A 17,191-nucleotide genomic window follows, 5' to 3' on the forward strand; every position below is an offset into this window, starting at 1 on the left:
TTTCCTACCATAGTTTTCAGTGTGTGTAGGCAGACATCATCATGAACCTGGACATATGCCGCTGTCATTTTGTAGGTCCAATACATAAGATGACCAGTTTACATTACTGATTATCTTTACAATGTAGGCTACCTGGCAAATACCCAAGAATATATCATTTTCATTTATAAAAACAAAAGTGAAAGGTTAACGTGATAACAGTATTGCAAGTTTAAAGAATGTTCAGCATAGAACTCAAAAAATTACTTTTTCAAGTATATAAATAATCAACTTTTTGCCAATGATTAAAACATTCTTAGCAAACCAAGTGAATAACTTAAAACAAAGCCTAGTGAATAACACTGTCCAAAAAAAGCTTAGTATCCAATTATCTACAAACTGTTATTTTATACATAATACATTTGTTTACACATAATTTTTGCGGTGGTACAGCGGTAGCGTTGTTACCTCACAGCAAGAGGTTCTCCCGTTCAATTCTCGGCTTGGCTTGGGAGTGCCTTCTGTGTGGAGTCTGCATGTCCTCCCCGCAGTTGGGTAGCGTTCGAAAGGCATGCATGCGTAAATGGACGTGCCTTCGTTGAAGGTTGGGCATCGAGCTGGCACCTCGGCATTTCGTAAGAACTCTACTGCCAATCATTAGCGGACCTGAGTTCTGCTGTAGCGACCCCTTACCGGGAAAAAGCCGAAAGACAAACATTTGTTTACACATAGACCTTTATATATGCATGCAAATGCATGTACACACACAGCATACTGCATAGTCTCTTGCTAAATGGTGACTCTGAAGTGGCCTAAAGGCATCTCAACACTGACGTAAATACATGCAGAACTTCTTTGGTGAATATGGTGTAAAATAATTTGCTGCATTACTAACAGCAATTTTTTTAATGACACAAGTAAAGCTGTACAAAAGGACTCCTGTTTACTCTTTATAAAGAGTGATTTCATGTCCACAGCATCAGATCTGCAAGGGAGACAGGAGAATGAACTGGAGGAAGGCACAAGACGGATGCTAGAATTTGATCCTTTTAGAGGAATCCTTAACTACAGAGACAGACAATTACTGAGATTATATTTCACCAATATGGAACTGTTTTAAGTTAAGTACAGTTGTGTACACTTACCATAAATGTAGATGTTTGAGTGAATTCATTGTTGCAGTCATTACGTTTGGGGTAATCTGCTTGCAGGTTGCCCTCAGTCGGCCTGATTAACAAAGTCTTGGATACTGCGTCAGTTGCTATCCCTTCTTCCATGACGTCAGGGGTATAAAACATGCAGTCGATGCCATTACATCAGTTTTTCTTGCCCTAAATGTCAGGTGCCCCCTAATGGGAAACAATTAAACATAAAAAACACAAAGGTATACCTCCAACAAAAAAGCGAATACACCAAAAAGGCTTTTAAGCATAGTAAAGGAAAGTAGAGGTATAGCCAAAAGAAGTTAGGGGGCAGGAGGGAGGGTAACCAGGACTCAAACAGTGAATACACTCGAACATCTACATTTATGGTAAGTGTACACAACTGTACTATGTTCTTCATGTTTCACTGTTGCAGTCATTACATTTGGGTAGATTCCCAAAGCTATGGTTGGGGAGGAGGAGTTTAGACAGCATTAGGGCCAGCTATAAGGCCCTGCAAGACTGCAGTGGCAAAGCCAGCTCTGGATTTGGAGAAAATTGCCAAATGATAATGCTTGGTGAAAGTATGTACAGAACTCCAGGTAGCAGCTTCTAGGATGTCCCTGGTAGGAATGCCTCTGAGAAAGGCTGTAGAAGTAGCTGCAGCCCTGGTGGAATGAGGTCTGATCCCTTGGGGGATAGCTTTACCATGGTGCTTACAGCAGAAATGAATGAAATGGCTTATGCATTTAGAAATGGTTTGTTCTGAAACAGCCTTCCGCTCTGCCCCTGCAGCAAATGCTACCAGCAGTTGTTCAGATTTTCTTTGAGATTTAGTCCTGTCCAAGTAGAATCTAAGTTGTCTGTGCACGTCCAAGGAATGCAGTATCCATTCCCCTTTGTTCTGTGGATTAGGAAAGAAGGTTGGCAAATGAATGGACTGATTAAGAGCCACACTGGATGCCACCTTGGGCATGAAGGATGGATTGGTTCTGAGTGACACCCTGTCCGCATGAAAGATGATGAAAGGCTCCACTACCATAAGGGCCTGTAACTCAGATACCCTTCTAGCTGAAGTGATTGCTAAAAGAAAAACTGTTTTCCAAGAAAGAAATGTTAAGTCTGCAGTAGCAGCTGGCTCGAACGGAGGTAGAGCAAGGTTTCTCCAATACAAAGTTAAGGTCCCAGGCTGGGGTTGGAGCTCTCCTGGGTGGTCTCAAATTTTTGGCCCCTCTGAGGAACTGCTTGAGCAGTGGATGAGAGAAGAGGGAAGGTTCTGTGCTATAATGAGCTGAAATGGCTGAGGCGTGGATTTTAATGGAGGAAAAAGACCGGCCCTTGTGAAGCATCTCAGTTAAGTATTGTAAAATCTGAGGTAAATTGGGCGCTGCTGTGCTCATCCCTTGAGGTTGGTTCCAGGCAAAGAATCTTTTCCATTTTTCAGCATAAGATCTTCTAGTTCTAATGCCTCCTTGCCTCTAAGATGACATCCATCACAGGTTTGCTGAGGGATGGTAAGGGAGAGTAAGTAATTAGCCAGGCTGCAAGGTTCAGTGTTGGAAGCTGAGGGTGCAGAATCTGGTTCTCCTGCTGAGACAGCAGGGAAGGAGTCTGAGGCAGGTACCATGGAGACATGGATGACAAACTGTGCGGGGGGGGGGAGGGGGGTACCAGTGTTGGCGCAGCCAGTCTGGAGCAATCAAAATCATCCTTGGTTTGTCCTGTTTGACTTTTAGTAGTACTTTGGAAAGCAGAGGCAGCGGGGGGAAGGCATAGACTGATAGGTTTTTCCAGCTGAAGGCTAGAGCATCCATTTTCAAAGCTTGTTTGTGGGGAGTCCTTGTGCAAAATTTGTCTAACTGGTAGTTCTGGGGAGAAGCAAAACATGTCTATATCTGGGCTCCCCTATTCACTTGTCAACATGCTGAAAATCCTTGGTTCCAGTTTCCACTCGTGTGGGTCCATGAAGTTTCTACTTAGTCCATCTGCCAGTGTATTTAATTTTCCTGACGGAAATTGAGCTTGTAGGTGCACTTGGTAGCTCAAGGCTGTGTTCCACAATGACATGGCAAGTCTGCAGAGGTGGTAAGAATGTGTACCCCCCTGCTTGTTTATGTACCACATAACCGTGGTGTTGTCCATCTTTACCATTAGTTGTCCTGGAAGAATGTAGTCCTTGAAGGCTGTCAGAGCATTCTGTACAGCTAACATTTCTTTTGATTGATATGCAGGTGCATTTGACTTGGGTTCCATTTGCCATGAAGTGCACTTCCCTGCCAAGTGAGCCCCCCATGCATACTCTGATGCATCGGTCGTTAGGGTTGGGGTGGTGTGAAAGGTAGTCACTTGTTTTGGTGGCAGGGCTCTGCCCGCCAAAGGAACTCTAGGCGTAGGCAAGGTATGATAGGAATCATTGTTTCTAGGCTGTGAGAATGGTGACTCCACAGGCTTTTTAGATATCCCTGCAGTTTCCTCATATGCAGTCTTGCATATAGAATTAGAAGAATGCAGGTGGCCATGAACCCCAAGGCTTGCAGTATTTGTCTTGCATATAGCAGGGTTTTTGTGGCCACTTGTTTGAAGTAGGCTGTCAAATGAATTTGCTTTTCTGGCGTGAGGTAAGCCATCTGGGAAGTTGTATTCAAGCTTGCTCCCAGGAATGTAATTTGTTGACAGGGTACCAGTCGTGATTTCTTTTCGTTTATGGTGTACCCCAGACAAGTTCAAACCCTTTTTACAAAGGCCAGATGATTTAAAAGTATGTCCTGGCTTTCTGCCTGAATTAGACAATTGTCCAGGTATGGGTAAATTTGAATACTTCTTTGCCTGCAAAATGCAATAACTGCAGCTAGGCACTTTGTGAATACCCTGGGCGCAGTAGATAAGCCAAAGGGCAATGCAGAGAACTGATAGTGCGTGTAGCCTGCTTTGAAAGGTAGGTATCTTCTCCAAGATTCCCCGATTGAGATGTTCAGATATGCTTCTTTTAAATCTAGTGTTGCCAACCAGGCGTCTTTGCCTAGCATTGGAAGTAATTGGTGAAGAGTCAGCATCTTGAATTTTGGAACCTCCAGAAAGGTGTTTAGAGTAGACATGTCCAGGGATAGGATGCCATGATGCATCTTTTCTGGGTACCAGGAAAAGTCTCGAGTAGAAACCTTGTCCCTTTTCCTCTTCTGGTACCAGCTGAATAGCCCCCATGCTTAAGAGAGAAAGTACCTGTTTTTGAGTCTCTGCCCACTGATTTGGGGGTAGGTCCAGCCACCCATTTGGCGTTGGCAACGTGTGGAAGTGAAATCAGCATCCCTGGGACACTATATTTAAGACCCAGTTGTCCTGAGTAATGACTTCCCAGTTCTTTGCATGAAGAGCAATCTTTCCCCCAAAGGGGCAGTCAGTTGATAAGTGCTTGGAAATTTTAAAAGGAAGTCATTGAGACATTTTACCATAGGGGGAGACTTATTATTCCCAGATTTGGAAGTGGAGCCCCCCCACTGCTTAGTTGTGTGTGTCCCCTGGGACTGTAACCTGGGGGTTTTGCAGTGTCTGGGTTTGGCTGGAAAGGACCAATTCTTAGAGGGCTAGTGCCTACTAAATCTAGGAGGCTGAACTTGCAAAAAACCTTTAACAGTTTGTATAGATTTAGCTTCATCTTTCATCTTTTTAAGAACTTCCTCAGCCTTGTTGCCAAACAGGCGGTCCTGATTTAAAGGAGCATCCAACAATTTAGCTTTAACATGATCAGGCAAAGATTGCTCCTTAAGCCAAGCATGCCTTCTGAGCACAGACCCAGTAACAGCAGCCCTGCAACAAGCCTCTAATGAATCAAAACCACATTGCAAAGTACATTTTCCAACTTGTTCAGCAGAATGCAATAAATCTTGTAAATCGTTATTTTCCACACAGTCAGAAATCATCATCATTTTCTGTTTAAGCAGTCCCATAATATGCTGTTGATATTTTAGCATATGAAATTGGCAGTTTAAAGCCCCGACTGCCATCAGAAGGGGTAGGATTTTTAGCAGAAGAAGCCTTAATGCCCTTGAGTCTCTGAGAAATGGTTTCTGGATCAGCAACAGGATTTCTGAAAAGGAACTTGTGGGACTCAGGAACGGTCTAGTATCCGTCAGGTTTTCTGGGAGCATGAGGCAGGGAATCAGGGCCAAACTAAATTCCGAAAAAGCATCAACAATGTCTAGTACAGGAGGAATAGCTAAAGGCCTATGCTGAAGTAGGAAAAGGAAATCCCTAAGGCTCTTTTTTTGAGTCAGAAAAATCCTGCTTTCCCAGTGGAAATGCTCCCTTAGAGTATTGTAAGGTTTCCCCAAAAGAAAAATCTTCAGGAGGGGAAGCAAAGGGAATGGAGTCCTATGCATCAGAATCTTCATAAGTAGATAAGGGCAAATCCAGATCATCAGAAGAATCAGAAACAGAATCCTGATCAGAAGATTCATAATCAACTTCAGTCCAAGGCCTCTTAGAAGGGGGGGGGGGGGTGGCTACTCCTGATTAGAGTTATTAGATCTTCAGCCATTCTTATCATTTGTTTTTTAGGCATAGAGGCCTGAGCATGTGGCCTGGGCATCGTATTTTAGGCATGGATCGAGATTTAGGCCTAAGTAAAGAAAGAAGCGTCTGTTTAATATGCAAGTCCGTAGGCCTGAATACACCCTCAAAAGCCAGTGCCTGCACAGCGGCTTCGGACCCATCCAAGGTAAAGACATCCGCGGGTTCCATAGTTGAAGCATCTCGCAGCATACCGGACTCCGAATGGGTCTCAGTAGAGGCCTGCGAATCAGAAGTAGCAGGTAACAGGGGCGAAAGCGCCTCACTAAGTACCGGCGAACTGGCGACTGGCTTAGGAGAAGCGTTGGCGGCAGTTTTGGACCTCGGCAGCCTGTCTCTGTCTTTATCTTTGCATTTTTTCGGAATCCCAGTAGTTGGATGGATAACAGACGACATTTCTGGATAATTAAACCAAGAACCGAAATATTTAGAGGCGAAAATATACCAACGACTGATAGTGCACTGATTAAATAAAGCAAAAAACCGACAGTAAGGTACATCGTGGTCAGGGCCTAGGCAAGGAATACAGTACGAATGAAAATCTTTATGAGGTATTTGCTTTCCACAAGTAATGCAATTATTAACTTTTACGGACATCGGTAAGGAGCAAGAAAAAGTTTCCCCAACGGGGTACTTAGCTTTAGTTGAAGACTTCAGTTCTGAAACTCGAAAACAAAAATTTCGGGAGTTGGCCGACCGGCACTTGCGAACTGCTTCTGCTTCGGGCATTGCATGGCAAGAAAGACTGATGTAATGGCGTCGGCTACATGTTTTATATCCCTGACGACCTGACGTCATGAAAGAAGGGACAGCAACCGACGCAGGACCCAAGACCTTGTTAATCAGGCCGACTAAGGGCTATCTGCAAGCAGATAACCCAAATGTAATGACTGCAACAGTGAAACACTAAGAACATGTACAGTTGTGTACACTTAACATAAACGTAGATGTTAGAGTGTATTCACTGTTGCAGTCCTAACCAATGGGTTATCCGCCTCTCGGTGGCTCACTATCGACCAGAATACCAAAGGTAAGTAATAATGGTGCCGGCTATCGTCGGTTGTAAAGGACGTTAGGGTGTCGGATACAAAAGGAGGCAGCAGACATCACTTCCTCAGTTTTTCTTGCCATAACAGTCAGGAGCCCCAAGAAAACAAGACTTAAACCAAATTTAGTCTGTACCTTAGGAAAAGAGAAAAGGGGGAAGAAGGGAGGGAAAGCAGGACTGCAACAGTGAATACACTCTAACATCTACATTTATGGTAAGTGTACACAATTGTACTATGTTCGCGTTTCACTTTTGCAGTCCTAACCAATGGGTTGAATACCGAAGCCCAGGGAAAAGGGAGGAGGAACCAACAGCATCAAGGATTGGAGATAATGCCCTGCAGAACAGCAGTGGCAAACCCTGCCCTGGCTCTAGAAAACAATGGCAAATTATAATGCTTTGTGAACAGAAGACCATGTGGCAGCCTCCAAAATGTCTATAGTAGGGACACCCCGTAAAAAGGCTGCAGAAGTGGAAGCTGCTCTAGTTAAGTGGATCCTAACCCCTTGAGGAGGAACCTTGTCATGAAAGGAATAACAAAAAGTAATACAATGAGCAATCCATTTAGAAATGGTTTGCTTAGAAATAGCCTTGCCCTGGGCTCCAAGGGCAAAACTGACCAATAACTGTGCTGATTTCCGAAGGTCTTTAGTCCTGTCCAGGTAAAATCTGAGCTGCCTATGCACATCAAGAGAATGTAGGATTCTTTCACCTCTATTTCGAGGATTAGGAAAGAAGGTAGGAAGGTGTATGGACTGATTAAGAGTCAGGCTAGAAACCACCTTAGGCATAAAGGAAGAGTTGGTTCTCAGAGAGACCCTATCCGCATGGAAAATAAGAAAAGGCTCTACAGCCATCAAAGCATGCAGCTCCGAAATCCTCTTTGCTGAAGTTATAGCCAAGAGGAAAGCAGTCTTCCACGAGAGAAACAATAAATAAACAGTGGCAGCTGGCTCAAAAGGAGGAAGAGCGAGTTTCTTTAGAACAAAATTAAGATCCCAGGCTGGAGTAGGCGGCCTTCTGGGAGGTTTTAAGTTGCAAGCACCTCTGAGAAACATTTTCATCAGAGGATGAGAGAAAATGGGTTGTTCAAAAGAACAATGAGCAGAAATGGCTGAAGCATGGATCTTGATAGAGGAAAGACCACCTTGAAGCAAATAGGCCAGGTATTCCAGGATCAGAGGAAGGGTAGGCCGAGATTATTAGTATCTAGCCTGCATCCAAAGAAAATCTTTCCCATTTGCCAGCATAAGACTACCTAGTGCTAGGCCTCCTGGCCTCCCTCAGCACGTCAACCACCTGCTGGGAAAGGGAAGAAGAAAAGGATTGAGTCATACAATGAGCCATGCTGCCAAATGGAGGGACTGAAGATGAGGAAGTAGAATGTTTCCCCCTTTCTGAACCTAAAGATCTAGCTTCAGAGGAAGATGCCAAGGAGGAAATTGGGAGAGACTGCGAAGCAGTGGATACCAATGCTGCCTGGGCCAGTCTAGAGCTATGAGAATAGTCCTTGGTCACTCATCCTTGATCTTCAATAATACTCTGGAAAGAGGAGGGAAGGCATAAACTGACAGCCGCGTCCAAGGGAAGGACAGAGCATCCACTTTCCAGGCTCTGCTGTGATGCTGTCTGGTGCAAAAAAAAAGGTAGAAGATGGTTGTCTGGAGAGGAGAAAAGATCTACTTGAGGAGTACCCAAACATTGAATGCTGCTGTAAAAAAACTGCTCTGTTCAGCGGCCACTCGTAAGGATCCAGGTTCCGTCTGCTCAACTGGTCTGCCAAAACACTGAGCCTTCCTGGAAGAAACTGAGCTGGGAGATGCAGGCCCAGGGATGCTGCTATGGACCAAAGACTCTCGCTTTGTTTGCACAGGAGGTAAGAATGAGTCCCTCCCTGCTTGTTGATGTACCACATGACTGTGGTGTTGTCCGTCCTGGCAAGCAGGGTCCCTGGAGAAAGAAGATGTTTGAAAGCTAGTAAGGCCTGCTGGACTGCCATCAACTCCTTTAAATTTATGTGCAGGTGCATCTGCTGGAAATTCCAAATTCCCTGTACGCATCTACCATCCAGGTGAGCTCCCAGGCGTAGTCTGATGCGTCTGTGGTAAGAACTTGAGTGGCAAGGGGTGGACAAAAAGGCATGTCTTTGTTCTGTAGACAGGCTGTTGCCCACCATAGAAACTCTGTCTGCAAACATGGAAGCAGAGGAATTATCACATCAAAGTCCTGTGTGTGTTGATACCAAATGTTCTTGAGGTACCACTGCAATTTCCTCATATGCAGTCTTGCATATGGAATCATGAAAATACAAGAGGGCATGAATCCCAGAGCTTGTAGGTATTTCCTTGCAGGTAGCTGGGACAGGCTTGCCAAGTCCTTGAAGTAAACTGAAAGAGTTGTCTGCTTCTCCTAGGTGAGATATATCATCTGGGCGGCTGTGTTCAGACTCGCTCCCAGGAATGTTCTCTCTTTGGATGACACCATTTTTGATTTTTCCACATTGAGTGTGCAACCCAGGGAAGAGAGAAGAGTCTTTACAAATTCTAGATCCTTTAATAACTGTTCGTGCGAATTTGCTTGAATTAGACAGTCGTCCAAGTATGGATAAATCTGCATTTTCTTCTGCCTGCAAAAAGCAATGACTGGAGCCAGGTACTTTGTGAAAACTCTGGGAGCAGTAGATAAGCCAAAGGGCAGCGCAGAGAATTGATACTGTCGCTTGCCCACCCTGAAACGAAGGTATTGCCTGCAACTTTCCTCGACAGGGATGTGCAGATAAGCTTCTTTGAGATCCAACGTTACCAGCCAGGAATCCTTTTCTAACACTGGCAGCAACTGATGCAGAGTGATCATTTTGAACTTTGGAATTATCAAGAAAGAGTTCAGGATTGATAGCTCTGGGATAGGATGCCAGCTGTCTTCTTTTTTCGGTACTAGGAAAAGTCTGGAATAGAAACCTTGGCCTACCTGCTGAGCAAGAACTGATTCTATTGCTCCCAGATCTAAGAGACAAAATTTGCTTTTCTACTTCTGTCCTTTGGTTTGGAGGAGCGTCAGGGAAGCCTTCAGGTACTAGAAAGGTGTGGAAAGAAAACTTGCTTCCTAGGAATACAGTTCTGAGTACCCTACCCATTTGTTGTCCGTGATGCTGGCCCAAACATTTGTAAAAAGGGCCAGCCTTCCCCCTAAGGGACTCTCCGGGCAGGCAAGAACAGGCAGAAGTTGGACAGTCATTGAGAATGTTTAGATTGAGATGCAGGCTTAGAACTTCCCTCCTTGGAAGAGGAAGCCTGACAATGCTTAGACCTTTGAGGGGTAGCCATCTGTGCCCTAGAAGATTTGTAACCTCTAGTCCTAGAATGGCTCTGTCTGTTGGTATCACGGAATGTCCAACTCTAAGAAGGGAAATTCCTGCTAAAGCGAGGAGGCTGAACTTGCAGAAAGTCTTCAACTGTCTGCATAAACTTGGCCTTGTCTTCCATCTTCTTGAGCACTTCCTCTGCTTTGCTGCTAAAAAGACTGTCCTTATGCAAAGGTACTTCTAAAAGCTTAGCCTTGACAGGCTCTGGTAGGGGCTGCTCCCTGAGCCAAACGTGCCTTCTAATAACAGAGCCAGTAGCTGTAGCCGTACAGGAGGCTTCTAGAATGTCAAAACCAAAATGTAATAAATGTTTATTGGCAAGACTGGAAGAATTCAGCAAATCCTGCATATCCTTACTCTCTACCAACTGAGGCACACTTGCTATCCTACACTTAATAGCTTCCAAAGTGTGCTGCTGGTACTTCAGCAAGCATATGAAAAAAAGACAATTAGTAGACATAATAGCAAGAGTGGCGGAGGTATAAACCTTTTTAACCCACCTATCTAGGTTCCTAGATTCCCTGTCAAAAGGAACAGGATTTTTAGTAACAGTGGCCTTAACTCCTTTAGGGTCTTGAGAAATAAACTCTGGATTAGCCAACTGATTCCTGAGAAGAAACAAATGAGAATCAGGGACTCTATAGTACCGGTCAGGGTTTCCTGGGAGCAGGAGGAGCCGAATTTGGAGTCAAGGAATTTTCCAGAAAAACATCATCAACCACTTCCCAACACAGGTGGAATAGCCAAAGGCTTATGCTGAGGCAAATCCAAAAACTCCCTAACCCTTTTCTTAGAAAGGGGATAATTCTGACTTTCCCATTTAAAATGTTCCCTGAGAGTATTTAAAGCATCACCAAAAGAGAAATCTTCCGGAGGAGAAGCAGAATGGATGGACTCCTCTTAGTCTGAATCCTCAAAAGGAGAGAAAGCTTCAGAAACTTCCTCCATCAACAGAAATGCTAGAAGTATCCGAACCTGAAAAAAAACAAAGCCTCAGGACAGACATCCCTACCTCTTTTTGAAGGAGGAGGCTGTGAACTCCTACTAAGAGTCAAAAGGTCATCAGCCATTTTAACCATTTGAGAATGAGGGGAAACTGGAGCCTGCTTCTTCACAGGCTTACGACTGGAAGGTTTACCTGCAAGTCTAAAGGACTCGGGAGGCCTGGCAACCGCCTAAGTTGCAGCTGAAGTAGTCGGTATGAGCGTGCTGTCTGAACGAAGAAGGGAGGTCTCGGACACCGGGGTCAGCTTCGCAGTTCCGGATCCAGCTGAAGAGGCAACAGGCGGAAGTTCAGAAGGCAAAATGGAAGCCAGAGACCTGGAGGCCTCTGAAATGGTCTCAACCGAGGCCTGCAGTTGAAAATCTGCAGGCTGCAAAGGAACCTCACTGGCTACCGCATGACTGACTACCAACTTAACATCATCCGAGGACTTGACCTTCGGAAGCCTGTCTCGGTCCTTAGCCTTATGTTTCTTGGGGATATCCAAAGCATGACGACCAGCGGACACCATACCGACAAACTTAGGCCAAACTCCAAAATGCTTAGCTAAAAGCTTAGCCCAACGACGAATACTACGTGGATTAAAGGAAGCACAGAGATCACAATTAGGAACATTGTGGTCAAGGCCTAAATAAATAATACAGTAGGAATGAAAATCTCTATGGGGAATCTGCTTTCCACAGGTAAGACAATTAACAGTCTTTTCTGACATTCGTTAAGGCAAGAAAAGAGGATCCCCAACAGGATACTTAACTGTAGTTGACTTCAACTGTGGAGTCGGAAACAAAAAAGGTAAACTGCCTACCGGCACTCATGCAAGAAATTATTCTGCTTCAGGCTCCGCAGCAAGGAAGACTGAAGTGCCGTCGGCTGCCTCCTTTCGTATCGGACACCCTGAAATCCTTTACAACCGACAGCAGACGTCATTATTACTTACCTTTGGCATTCTGGACGATCGAGGGCTACCCATTGGTTAGGTGCAACAGTGAAACACGATGAACCTCCTGCATTTTCTAAGCTCCTCTCAAATGCCGGTTTCTACAACTAATGCTTCTGCTAAATTTTTAAGATAATGGGTGTTAGCTTGTTGCTAGCCCTAAAAGCAAAAATGTAACAATCACCTGCATTTTCTAAGCTCTTCTCTATAACAAACAATGCTGTTTTCTACAACTGGTGCTTCTACTCTGTTTAACCATCCACGCTGGTAGACTGCAGCAGCCGTTATCAGCACTTTTTTCCCTTCAAAGTCTTAAGATTGCACCTACCACTGCCAACCTAAAGAAGTCACCTGTCTAAAGTACACATCTCCCTCAGAGACACAAACAAAGACAGTTCTGTGGAACTTCCGTTTTCTCTGATGAGTGTAGTGTAAATTTAATAAAAAACTGTGCAGCAACTACTACACACACTCACTGTCACAGCTGAAGGGATAATTTCAGTGTTTAAATGGGAAGCTATGCCAAGGATTGTTTCATCACTGAAACAAAGAAGGATGACTAAGATCCATATCATGTCACCTTTAAAAAGTATGCCTCAAGAGTAATGAGAAAAAAGAAACAGGCCAGCATCCTTTCAGTTCATCTGACCAGGGAAATGCTGAAAGCCTTTCTGAACATGGGGAGAAATGATTGTGCTAGCATTAAGACATTACTTGCCAGAGATAGTGTTACCAAAAAGACAAATTGAAAAGTGAAAACTGCACTTTTTCCACACAAAATGTTAAGATTACAGTTGTGACGCAAAGCAGATGGTACAACTGTTTGCCACTAACAAAACTGATCTACTGCTTTAAGAAAATGGGTAAGTTCAACTAGTAGACGTGCTGTTATGCACAAAGCCATCTAAGGAACTGGGCAGCCTACACCTGCAGTACAGCTCAGTCAAATGTTAACGGGTATCAGCAGCAGGGGTACTTTTTTTCAATAAAGAAAAAAGGATCACATATCACCATATTTTGTACTACTGATAGAAACATACCAATAAAAAACAAGCTCCCTGTAAAGCATACTTTTAATAAAGTCATGCCTATGGAATACGATAAGTTATTTGCTAGAATAGTTGAGATTGTATTACATTACTGTGCTACTTCAAAAATCTATTGTCTTGTAACTAGTGACAAAAGGCTGAAGGATTGCTAGATACATGCAGTATGGTTAAAATAAGAGAAAAGAATTGTAAATTCATTGAAATAAGAAAACAAAATATATCCTACTCATCTAGACATAAAAATTATCTGGGAAGGTAGTTTATATCCTGCTGCTGTAGTTTTGCTACTGTATTTCTCCACTCATCACATGACCTGATATTATGGAAAGATTATCCCCCCATTTCAAATACCTGTAGAAGCAATGGGGAGAAAGTACTTCTTTTGACAGACCACCATATTAATATAGGAACTGGAATCAGTAAGTGAATAATCCTACAGACATTCCTCTGTGTCTAACTTGGAAAAAAGGGGCAGAGCAATGAGTAGACACATTCATTATAAAACACGAATTAAACAAATATCAAGGCACAGTTTAGAATAAACTAAATGTACAAACATATCGCTAATAACACAGGGAAGAAAAATGTACACCATTTAATGGAGAACCACACCCACAGACTCAAAAAACATGTTTATTTCATCATGGTTTGGTGTTTCCTACATTTTAACATCACTCTGGGACTATTTACAAGTTTTTAAATATTTGTATATGTAATTTCGGACTCTGACCACATGGGGTCTGGCATATTGAAATAATTCTGATTGTTTAGTTGTTGTGTCTTTCGGCTTTTTCCCAGTTAGGGGTCGCCACAGTGGAACTCCAGTCCGCTAATGATTGGCAGTAGAGTTTTACGTGCTGAGTTGCCAGCCCTGACGCACAACCTTCAACTAAGGTACGCCCATTCATGCATGTCTCCACACAGAAGACGCTCTAGCTGAGAATCGAACAGGACAGCATCTTACTGTGAGGCGACAACAACTGCCTCTAGATATCCCACAATGCAGTGCTGGTCTGTAAAAAAATTACTTCATGCAGACATCTTTCTTCCGAAAGCTGTCATTGCATTGAATTTTCCATGCATACACTGCTTTCTTTCAGTCAGTTTCAAGTAACATTTCATGCCATTCAGTGACTACTTAAAACACAAACAGTGCAAATGCCACAGAACAGTCTTTCAAAGTGCTTTTTACTGCTGCTTCTTTTTAGAATGGCTAAACTGCAATATTTGTGAAGCCTGAATTGTACTACTACTATGACTTATCGCCCAGCCCCCTTCACACCTAACTTCCCTAGCTGTCAAAGTGCTAAGGGTACATTGAGCCGTTACCTGCTGTGACTGACGGCTCACAGCAGGAGACTTGACTCGTGCACCATTTCCTTGTTCTAGCCTTTACTTTCTGTATGGGTAGGGGAACAACCAGGGAGCTGTGACATCACAGCATGGGTGGATTTTTAGGACAGTCATGGTGATGTCAGCTTGGGGAAGGAATTGACCAAAAAAACTACCTGTATTCATTAATAAGAGGTACCACATCATTATAAATTTTATTTAAAGTACATAAAGGTTATATTATTATGACAGTTGCTAAGTAGGGTAGGACCAGCTTGAATGTCACACTGATGGGGGAAGGGTTATGAATTTAACATGTGTACCACGAACACTGTTTTACAGCACAATAAACCACTCCCTTGCCTGATAAAAGTATATATATATATATATATATATATATATATATATATATATATATATATATATTTAGAAAGCTTATGAGAAAATTATTACTCTATTCTTATTTTACTTGGATAGCTCGTCTGTGTACTTAAAGGATTTTCGACTGGATTACTTTAGAATACTTCGTAATTCTGTACAATATATTTCAAAACTATATATTATTTGTTTTACTTAAGATGAGTTTAAGTTCGCTACTTCTACTACTATTGTCTAATTTGATTAATATACAGTGATTAACTAGAGATATATGGACTGAAAATCTTCCACACAGAGAAGTTTCTTAAACTGTTTCATTAATTAGTCTTGATGACATCAATGAATTGGATACTGCAGCAAGCTTTTCCAGGGCAGGATACATTTTTTTTTAAAAATGAAACCACCACATTACAGTAAGGTACTGTTGTAGTGGAGAGAAACAGTGGATTTAAAATATTTTAAAATGCTGCACTATTGTTTATTCATAGGAGGGACAGTAAATAGGGGAAAAAAGGACAGAAAAGTTGAGCATCTAATAATAATAGAATCCCATTGCTGTCCTTTAAAGAAATATTTCAGCTTACAACTATGGCAGAGCAGCCCGAAAAAGCAAAACTAGTGCAGGAAAGGGAGCTACACAATGAAATATTGCAGCCGCAAAGTAGACAGCAAAAGTATTACTGCAGCCAAAAGTGCAACAAAGCAAGGGGCAGAAATCACTAGTAGAGCTAACAGAAGGGAACACTCACTGAAAGATGTACTGTTAGGAAGTCTGGAAACTGCACAACCATCAAGCTATAATAGAGCCATAGAAATGAGGAATTTTAATCAGCAAATTAACATCAAGGGAAAAGTGCATACCATTAAGAAAGACATTTTACAAAGCAGAGAGAGAGAAAGCCTGGGCAGAGTTTTAAACTCATTCCTGTCAATATAAGACAGAAAAATTAAATAAGGCAAAACTCTAAGTAAATAGCATCTATAAGTAATGAAAGAGTAAAACTGGACATAAAATGTTCTGAGGTATCCTTTTCAGGTGTTCACTCACCATGAACGAGAGTGAGCAATAGAAAGGTGTAGGTAGTGCATACCGAAATCCAAAATAAACCTGGAACAGAGTCCTAATCGTTTTGTTGAGGAAAAGTACATGATCTTTCAGTGAATGGAAAATGATTCTATGTATTGGACACATGAGGAAATTGGACAATAAAAATGAAATAAGGCAGACAGGGCAACTGACACTAAAAACACTGGCAAGAACTGCCTTTTCAATGAGAAATGGCTTCACAGCATGTACTGGTAGGAGAGGAGAATGCCTGCAACTCTACAAGGACCATCCTCAACTCCAAGGCATTGATGTGAAGATTGGCCTTTTGGGATGTCCAAGTACCTTGGACCATTCTTCCTTCAAACGCCCAACCACAGAAGGGAAGCATCCATGGTTACTACTGCTCTTGGTGTGTGTAATGTGTATAATGAGCGACCATTCATTATCACTGGAGATGTACTCCACCAGGCAACGGGTCTTCTGCAAACTAGTGTAATCCTTATTTCTGTATGTAAAGGATGAAAAGACTGGGACCACTGTACTGCTAAGGTCCACTGCAGTACTCTCATGAAGTATATGGCTAAAAGAACCGTTAGAATCACTGAAGCTATGAGCCCAAAATGACACAGAACTAATCTAGCAGGTGAACATGTGTGATGTAGTAGCTGCATGGCCATGAGTAGGAGTGAGAAAACCCTCAAATGGGGAAGACTGGCAATCTAACAGGTGGTGCCTAGGTGGCATCCTATGAAATCCATTTCCTGCATTAGCGACAGATGGCACTTTGAAAGATTTACAGTTACGCATAGGTCCAGAAGCAACTGGAGCACCAGGTCCAGATGGTACAGCAGCAGATGCATGGATGTAGCAGTTCAGAACCAATCATCAAGGTATGAGAAAACATGGATCACAAGCAAACACAAGTTCACTGCTACCACTGCCATGATATTGGTAAACACTCTGGGGGCTGTGGTGAGACTGAAAGGCAGGGCCCAGAATTGATAATGACAGACTCCCAGCTGCAAGTGGAGAACTTTCCTGGAGTGCTTTGCTGTTTTGATATGAAAGTATGCATCCTGGAGAACTATGCAGCACATCTAATCATCCTTCCTCAGTAAAGGTAAAATGGACTGAATTGTGACCATCTGGAATTTGGTCTGTTTCTCAAACTAGTTTAGATGACAAACGTCTCGGATGGGCTTGAGGTCCCTTGAGATTTGTTTTAGTACCAAAAAAAGGCAACTAGACTCTGGATTCTAACTGGTCTTGGAAGGCCGGTTGGATGACACTTTTTCTAGCAGCTTTGAAATTTCTATGGCTACCGAGTTCCACTGTCTGGTTGGACCAT

General features: G+C 42.9%; 1 protein-coding gene across 4 annotated transcripts in view; it reads right to left on the minus strand.

Annotated features, from left to right (window-relative positions):
• ARFGAP2 (ADP ribosylation factor GTPase activating protein 2) overlaps positions 1–17,191 on the minus strand; it is a 722,347-nt gene that overhangs the window by 542,390 nt on the left and 162,766 nt on the right. The gene's annotated exons all lie outside the window — the stretch shown is intronic.

The sequence above is a fragment of the Protopterus annectens genome, chromosome 9.part0 (assembly GCF_019279795.1).
Source record: "Protopterus annectens isolate FY-2018-M chromosome 9.part0, PAN1.0, whole genome shotgun sequence".
Taxonomy (NCBI): domain Eukaryota; kingdom Metazoa; phylum Chordata; order Ceratodontiformes; family Protopteridae; genus Protopterus; species Protopterus annectens.